An 8,243-nucleotide genomic window follows, 5' to 3' on the forward strand; every position below is an offset into this window, starting at 1 on the left:
TATTATGTTTTCCAAATGTTTGTGGCCCCTTTAAGGAATTTCCTTTGTCCACAGCTTTTCTCGCGACATTATTTGTGCACGTGTGCACGATCAAATAAGCCATTTAGAGCTCCACGTAGTGCTTGCATAGAGTTAAGATATTACTGCAATGAGGTCGAAGTGCTGTGAAGTGCTCTTCCGGCACACATTATAGTTAACATTATTTTATCGACTTAGAGAATGTACACGTTTTATTTTGTGTCACCATACTTACTCGTGTAACTACGCATGTAACCATCTTTAAATAGGGAAAACATGGAAGTGTTTGGTGGCTTCTGAATTCATCCCTGTTTGGATCGTAAGGAATGAATGGTACTAAGCTAAGCTTTTCTAAACTTTTTGTTCAATGAAACTTTGTTCCCATGCATCAACCACTGTCACTTATCCAAACACAGCAGTCAGAATAAACCCCAAGAAAAACACATTTAGCTTTGGTATGTACTTCATAGTTCCCTCAGTTACAACCATATTACAAAAAAGGCCAGAATTTAATATTTAGTAAAAAATTTTAGCAATACAGTCCAACATTACTGCAAGAAAGTCATCGTTAACAAAAGCCAAAAAAAAAAAATCATTGTTGCCAAACCTACTAGCTACTGTCCAAGACTCTTGGTTTGTTGACTCTTTCCCCTTGAAACTTTATACAAGTCAAATTAATGTACCTAGAATTCAATGCCTAATGTTTCTGCTTATTTATTTTTTCTTTAGTTTTTCTCATTTTGTTATTTGTCATTTAAAAGTCTTGCAATTATTTCGTATAATTATCGTTCATCATTTTATCACAAACATTTCTAAACTGCTCCATGAAGTAATTACTCTTTCAGTTCCTGTTGACTATTTGTTGTTATATTTGTAGACATTTGTAGACATTCATGTTGTTAAATACACTAATGTATGAAACTTACAGAAGGATGAGGCAAATATCATCTTCTTCCATAACATTTAAGATTTTAAGAACCAATAAAGATGGACTTACTTACCTCATTCTCTTCATTGATTGGAGGGATGCATCTCTGGGAGTAAATGTTGTAGATCAAGTTTTTCAGTGAATTAGTATAGCGGTAATTGTCTGAGTCCTTAGCGTATCTGAATTGGGTGTTGAGTAGCTCCAGTATGTGAGGGAAAGCTGCTTTAACATAACACACAACACTCTGGAACACACAAACATATGACAACCTAAGTATGAGTTAAAATGTAAAAAAAAAAAAAAATGTCTGAACAAATAGTCTCTTATGCTCATTTGTCTGCATTCATTTGACTAAAATTATAATTTCCGGTTTGGTATGATGGTTTAGATCAATGGATGCCAACAACGTTTTATTTTGAGATGAATTGAGAGCTTTTAATGTGAAAAGTTTTAAAAGACATTTAAAAGAGTCTGTAGATTGCTAGACACACCTCTTAAACGGCCGTCATGAAATGTGTGGTATGAAATAAAAACTTTCAGTGAACACTTGAAACGTAAGGTAGGCCACATCAAATAATTATTGCAATAAGTTAGGCTCCATTGTGTAACAAGCTGATTAAAATGATACACATTTATTATTCACATTTTTGAAAGAGGAATTAAATGTTAGATTGTTAAGAGCATGACTCGTCACACACATATCTGTATCGAATTATGGCTGCTAAATCATCAAAACAAGACGAAACGAATGTAAAGCAAAGTTGAGGCATATGGAGATGACGGTAAAGATGTTAGCTTTCGCCGCGTTTCCACCGCAGGAACTTTACCCAGGAACTAGGGACTTTGGCCTGGTACTCAGTGCGTTTCCACCGCAGGAACCAGGAACTAAATAAAGTTTCGGGTAAAAAAAATGCCCCTCAGAAAGTCCCTGCTGGCAAGGTGATACTTTTTTTAAAGTTCCAGAACTTTCAGGGGCGGGACTTGGGCGCTAAACATCCTGATTGGTTGAGTTCAACCATTTATTCGGATTATTTTCAAAATATTACTGTTACTGTGTCATGAAATGTAATTTTAAAAGTATTTCAGGCGAGAATGTAGTTGTTTTAAACTCAGCGCCTATTTAAATATGTGTTTCGCCGATCTCGGAGACGGTGAGCTCCACGCGACTTTAATGTTTCTTTAGTGGTTAAACATAAAATATAATTCATTTTGGGTAAATCTAACAGGTTATCTTTGGTCTGTATTAAATTTATCTATATGTTAAAATGAAAATAAAAAAGGCAAATTTATATAATATTTTGTTTCACTGTAATGGCTGTATATTTTCACATATCCCTGAACTAAGTACATTTCTGCAGCTGTTATTATGTTTAAATGAAAACGAAAGGAGGCAGTGATATTTGATATCCTTTTTCGTTTTATTGTCAATATACAGAGAGGAAAATGGTCAGCTGACTGAAGTTATCAAGTACGCTGCTGTTTGCAGAATTACCAGACTTGCGTCGTCGCGGACATCACACTCCTGAGTCGAATGCACAAAGTCTGAAATACAGAGCAGGATGCAGGTCCAAAATCAGCGTACTTTGTATTGAGAAACGCGCGCAGACCTACGTCACCAGTCTATTTGCCTAATCTTCCTGGTACTTTAAACCACGGTGGAAACGCTGAAAGCAACAGGTCTGAGGGGAAAAAAGTTCCTGGGGAAAAAATTCCTGGTACAAATGTTCCGGGTAATTTCGGTGGAAAAGCGGCAGTAGTAGCTATATCTAACCTACTGGAGGAGGAACACTGGGCTGCTCGCTTTGGAGACTTTAAAACCACTGTTTCGACATTCAAGATAAAGCTGGACAAAATTCAAGCTACTGTGATGGAACATGCCTCAAAGATTGCTTCGCTGGCAAATTCACAGGACGAGTCAACACACGCCTCAGAAACTACCTGTGCTATGTTATCAGAAAGCAATGCTAAACTGCTTGCCAAAGTTGTGTCGAGTTCCATAACCAGCATAATACCATAAGAACCATTGGATTACCTGAATCCAGTGAAGGACCTCAGCCCTGTCTTCTCAGAGCTACTCGCAGAAGTGTTTGTGGATGGAGTCCTAGAATCTCCACTGAAAAGTAATAGAGCGCATCGGTCGCTGTCTGACAAGATGAGGCTGGGGCAGAGGCCTTGGCCTGTTATTGTCTGGCTTCAAAGTTACAGCAGAAGGCCAGATCGGCACTCATCTTTCTATCTACGAGGACTAGGCTCTGTAGATACTGGAACAGTGTTCAGAGTACAAAGAAGTGCTGTCTGAACAAAAAACTGGGCCTAAACCAACGCTTTTGTTCCTGGCCAGGCTTACTATCGTAATGAAGGATGGAGATATAGGAGAAGGCTTGCGTAGGTCACTGAAGCCAAGGACTACATTAAGTCTGTACGTTCTGCTGAGGACTAAATCCAAAGTGACTGAGGCAGTGATTTGTGACTAGTTTAGTTAGTGACTCAAGACGCAGCATTTGCTAGATATTTTGATTCCTAGACAGATTTAAGTGGATGACTGGCTATTGCTTGGTTATCGCATATGAATATGCTTATGTTGTCTTTATTGTAGATGTATGGATAGCTCTCATTAGGCATTAGGCATGGGAAGTCGTGGCCTAGTGGTTAGAGAGTCGGACTCCCAATTGAAGGGTTGTGAGTTCGAGTCTCGGGCCGGCAGGAATTGTGGGTGGGGGGAGTGCATGTACAGTTCGCTCTCCACCTTCAATACACGACTTCAAGGCACTGAACCCCCAACTGCTCCCCGGGCGCCGCAGCATAAATGGCTGCCCACTGCTCCAGGTGTGTGTTCACAGTGTGTGTTAGTGTTCACTGCTCTGTGTGTGTGCACTTCGGATGGGTTAAATGCAGAGCATGAATTCTGAATATGGGTCACCATACTTGGCTGAATGTCACATCACTCACTCATGCATTATGAATGGGCTGAGTGCACCCTTGTGTTCAAATTACCTGTTCGTTTCTAAGATTTTTCGATATACACACCCACTATAATATGTACTTTTATAATACTTTAGATTGGTTTTGTACCCTTCATGTTTATATTATTTGTATATTCAGTTAATGCCCTTTATACATGGGTAGTTAATTTTGATTAATTTATGTTTGAATGTACTCTTATTTATTATTGTTATTATTTATTCTCTTTTGGTTTTCTGGGTCTGTTAAGCTGTTATTTGTCCAGTTATTATTATTATTATTTTTTTACATTTTTTACATTACATTATTTACATTTTACCTTTATGTAAGTGGTGGGAATGAGATGTTGGAAGTCTTGAAAGCATTGAGATGTATTGCTTGCATAATGTTTGAAATTTGTAGGATATCTTTAAGGTCACAATTTTTTCACAGTTTTTTTTTCTTTCTATCCCTCCTGTTTTCTGTCTTCTTTCCTTTCTTTGTTCCTTTCACATTGCAGGAGGTCATACAGTACAAGTCACCTCAACCCTATACTGTTCATTGTTCTAGATGACTGCTGATACTACAAAGATGGGTAAAGGTGTGTGTCTGATTTCATCGAATGCAAATGGAATGAACAAGGCCATTAAGTTTGGTAAGGTAATAACACAGCTGCATCATTTGAAAGGGGGTATTATATTTTTATAGGAAACCCATCAAAAGGGACGTATCAAAAGGGCTTGGATGAGTCATGTTTTATTCAAAATTCTCTGCTAAGACTAGAGGGGCTGCTATCATTATAAGTAAGAATGTACTGTTTGAGCCAGTACAAGTTACTGAAGATGTTATTGTCTGTTATGTCATATTATCAGGCTTTATAAGGCAGGTACATTTTTAGCCCAGCAGGCTCATGCAGCCAGTGTCTTTAGGCTTATTCCAGAAATTTGCATCCCCGAGTGTCAATCTCACTGCACATCTGGCTGATTTCAACAATACTTTTTGGATTTCTACATTAACCTTTATACCTCCGAGCACTCTTCAGATTCAGAAAATATCCCCAACCCCTTAGACCTTAGAATAAATTAAGAAATGGCTAAAGTATTAGGTAGCCCCATTTCCCCTCAGGAGTTCTAAGAAACTATTGGGTGGGTGGGTTTACAAGAGGGACAGGGTCCCCACATCTTTTGGTAACTATCATCCAATAAAACAATAATCCAATAAATCTAACTTGGAAAAAGAGCCATTTTAGAAGAAAAAAAAAAACTACATTGGTGTTCCCCAGGAAAAGACAGTACATGATTCATGAGTTCTGACTTTCTGGCATTGTTGATTCAGACAAGCCAAAAGTCTCTTTTAAACAAGTCCTCAAAACCATTTATTTTGCTCAGGAGGATTTTGTATTATTCACAGTCCCTCAACCTGCAGTAGAGCTACTGAGAGACACAACCACATAAAAGTGAACTCCAGGATCATTCCCCTGTGGAAGAATTGAGCTTCTGCTTGTGCAAATTGTACAGTCATGTTCCAAAAATTCAGAGAGTTCTAGTGCAACTGCTTCGGATGTCATGAAATGTAAATGTAGATGGTTAATGTAACGATATATGCTACTGTGTGTGTGTGTTTGTGTGTGTGTATATATATATATATATATATATATATATATATATATATATATATATATATATATATATATATATTAGTTAGTTAGTATGACTGTTAACCTGCTTAAATATGGTTTTGCTGCCTCTCTGGCTTGAAACATGATCTTATGGAACATCTGTTTCAGATAAGTGTCTGATTTTGTGGCACAGTAGAAGGATCTATTATACCAGAATGTCAATGACGATCATATCAGATCGATATATTTACGATATATTTATATATACGATATATTTTATATACTGTTCATAATGGTTGAAATGCCCATAGGAATACTGGGTAATCCATATCTGCCATTACATGAAAAAAGTGAAAATGTGCGCACCAGGTTCTGCCGCTCAGTGAAGGTGAAGGTTACTGAACAACCATTTCGCAGCTGGTTCTTCATCTGCAAAGGAAAGCATTGTGTGAAGAAAAAAAAAATCATAGTTTGCCATATGTTAATCAATTTTAATAGGTCAGACAATTTAATGCAACTTTTTCCCATTAGATGGCATTTCGACTGTCAGCACTATTTAGTGCACTGCCATTCATTTAGAAAAATTTAATGCCAAAATATTTCTGAACTCCATCTTAACTAATGATTTATGCATGAGTGATCATTACATACAGCTGTGGTTTGCTGTGGGATTTTATAAAAAAGCATAATGAATCCCTTTCTGTATAATTTTATAAGTACATTTTGATAAGCAGCTTATCTTACCAGACGTCTTAAATTTAAGAGATGGTCCCGGGTGACAGAGTGCTTACATGGACCTGGCACACCAGCACACACCAAATAAAAGCACATGATAAGGAAGATGCACAGATGCCTTACCTACAATCACAAAACAATTATGAGTTTTATTTACAAAATCGCACCTGAATAGAAGTAGTTTTGTATGTATTTGTTCATTCCTATTGCAGCTTTTAAGTTGTCAATTCTTATTTTAAGGTCATGTAATTCAGTTTCCCCATCGATTGATAGTTTTCACTTGACGTCACACACTCATAGGAATGCCCACCTTGAGGGCAAAACAACGCTTTGCTCCACTGACCGCCAGTTATTTTTACGCAGTTTGCATTAAGTAGTATTGTTGTAAATCGCAGATATTAAAAGGTGAAATTAAGTTAACTCCTTATTGATGATGTATATTTTTTACAGGCAAGCAGATAAAGCCAGAATTTAAACACAATGTGCAATGGTTGATGTTAAATGGTTTCCCATAGAAAACCATAATAAGGAAAACACTAGACCATTAAAGGGATAACATTAGTTCACGCACATTTTTTAAAATGTTTTTCTGTTTACCCCCAGGGCATCCAATCCACCATGTAGGTGACTTTGTTTCTTCAGTAGAACACAAACAAATTTTTTTAAGTCAAACCATTGCAGTCTGTCAGTCTTATAATGACTATATATATATATATATATATATATATATATATATATTTTTTTTTTTTTTTTACCTCAGATGCACAGCCCCTCCTCTATGGAAGGCATTTTCTGCCAAATTTAAATAAATAAATTAAATGATTAAAATGAAAATTAAAACCAGATTAACAATTTCATTACAGAAAATTGTACGCAAAATATGTGACAAAATTGAGAATTAAATTAAATGATTTCATTTTCACAGTGACATCCCTGTCAAATTGAAACATAAAATGCAATTGGTGATTTCACATTTGATTTTCAATACAGTCTCGAGGCAAGACTGCCAATATTAAAATGAAAAGCCAAACTTGAAAAATAAACTACAAATACAGTTTTTACAAAGCTCTTTATTAACGCTCACGCAATAATGGTGACACAATTCAAATTTAAATGTAAATTTTACTTTTCATTTTAACTCCTCTTTTATTTCACAGTTTTCATTTTCGTTTTCATTTTCAAAGACAACCTGCATGCAAATTCTATGTTAATGAGTGGGTGTGGCTCAATTACGCTGTTACATGGAGGAGCTAAAATGGCGGTTATGGCCAGTATAGCAGCAGAATTAAACCAGCTAGCAAACATTTCGGATGATGATGACTTCATTTTGCTACGAGTTGAATCTATATTGGATACACTTGGACATTTTGCAGCCGTCACAAACTCCGATGTCGATCCTCGAGTTATAAATAGTCTTAGTGAGGTTGTGCAGTGCCTTCAAGTTCGGTAAAACTGGCAAGATATTCACAGATTCGACTTTTCCGGATCAATAACTCGCGAGCAAAACGTTTTTGGTACACGAATTATGCCTCTTTTTACTCGTAGTGATGTAGTAAACGAGCTACAAGCGAGTTTGCCTGAAAACAAGCTTTCCTCCGCTCTGTACAAAATACGTTGATCTCAATGCGCTGGCGTCTGAGAGACAAGTCCTAAGGGACCGTCTGCAAAGTGCGAAATGCGAAAAAGGTTACTAATAAAATACTTAATAACTTCACAGTAACACACTGTAGTGTCACCAAATTCAGTTCACACATCACTGCTCTCCTGCTGCTTATACTACAGTGTTGGTTTTAAAAATAGTTGCTTTTGCACAATTTTACGATTTTTTTTATTATGAAAACGTCAATAACGTTACTGTAACACACTGTACTTTCACCAAATTCATTTCAAACATAACTGCTCTCCTGCTGGTTTTTTTTTTCATAATAAAAAAATCATAAAAAATGTGACAAAGCAATTATTTTCAATATGAGTGTAGTAGTATAGCCAGCAGGAGAGCAGTGA

Source organism: Carassius gibelio, chromosome A11 (assembly GCF_023724105.1).
Source record: "Carassius gibelio isolate Cgi1373 ecotype wild population from Czech Republic chromosome A11, carGib1.2-hapl.c, whole genome shotgun sequence".
NCBI classification, from domain to species: domain Eukaryota; kingdom Metazoa; phylum Chordata; class Actinopteri; order Cypriniformes; family Cyprinidae; genus Carassius; species Carassius gibelio.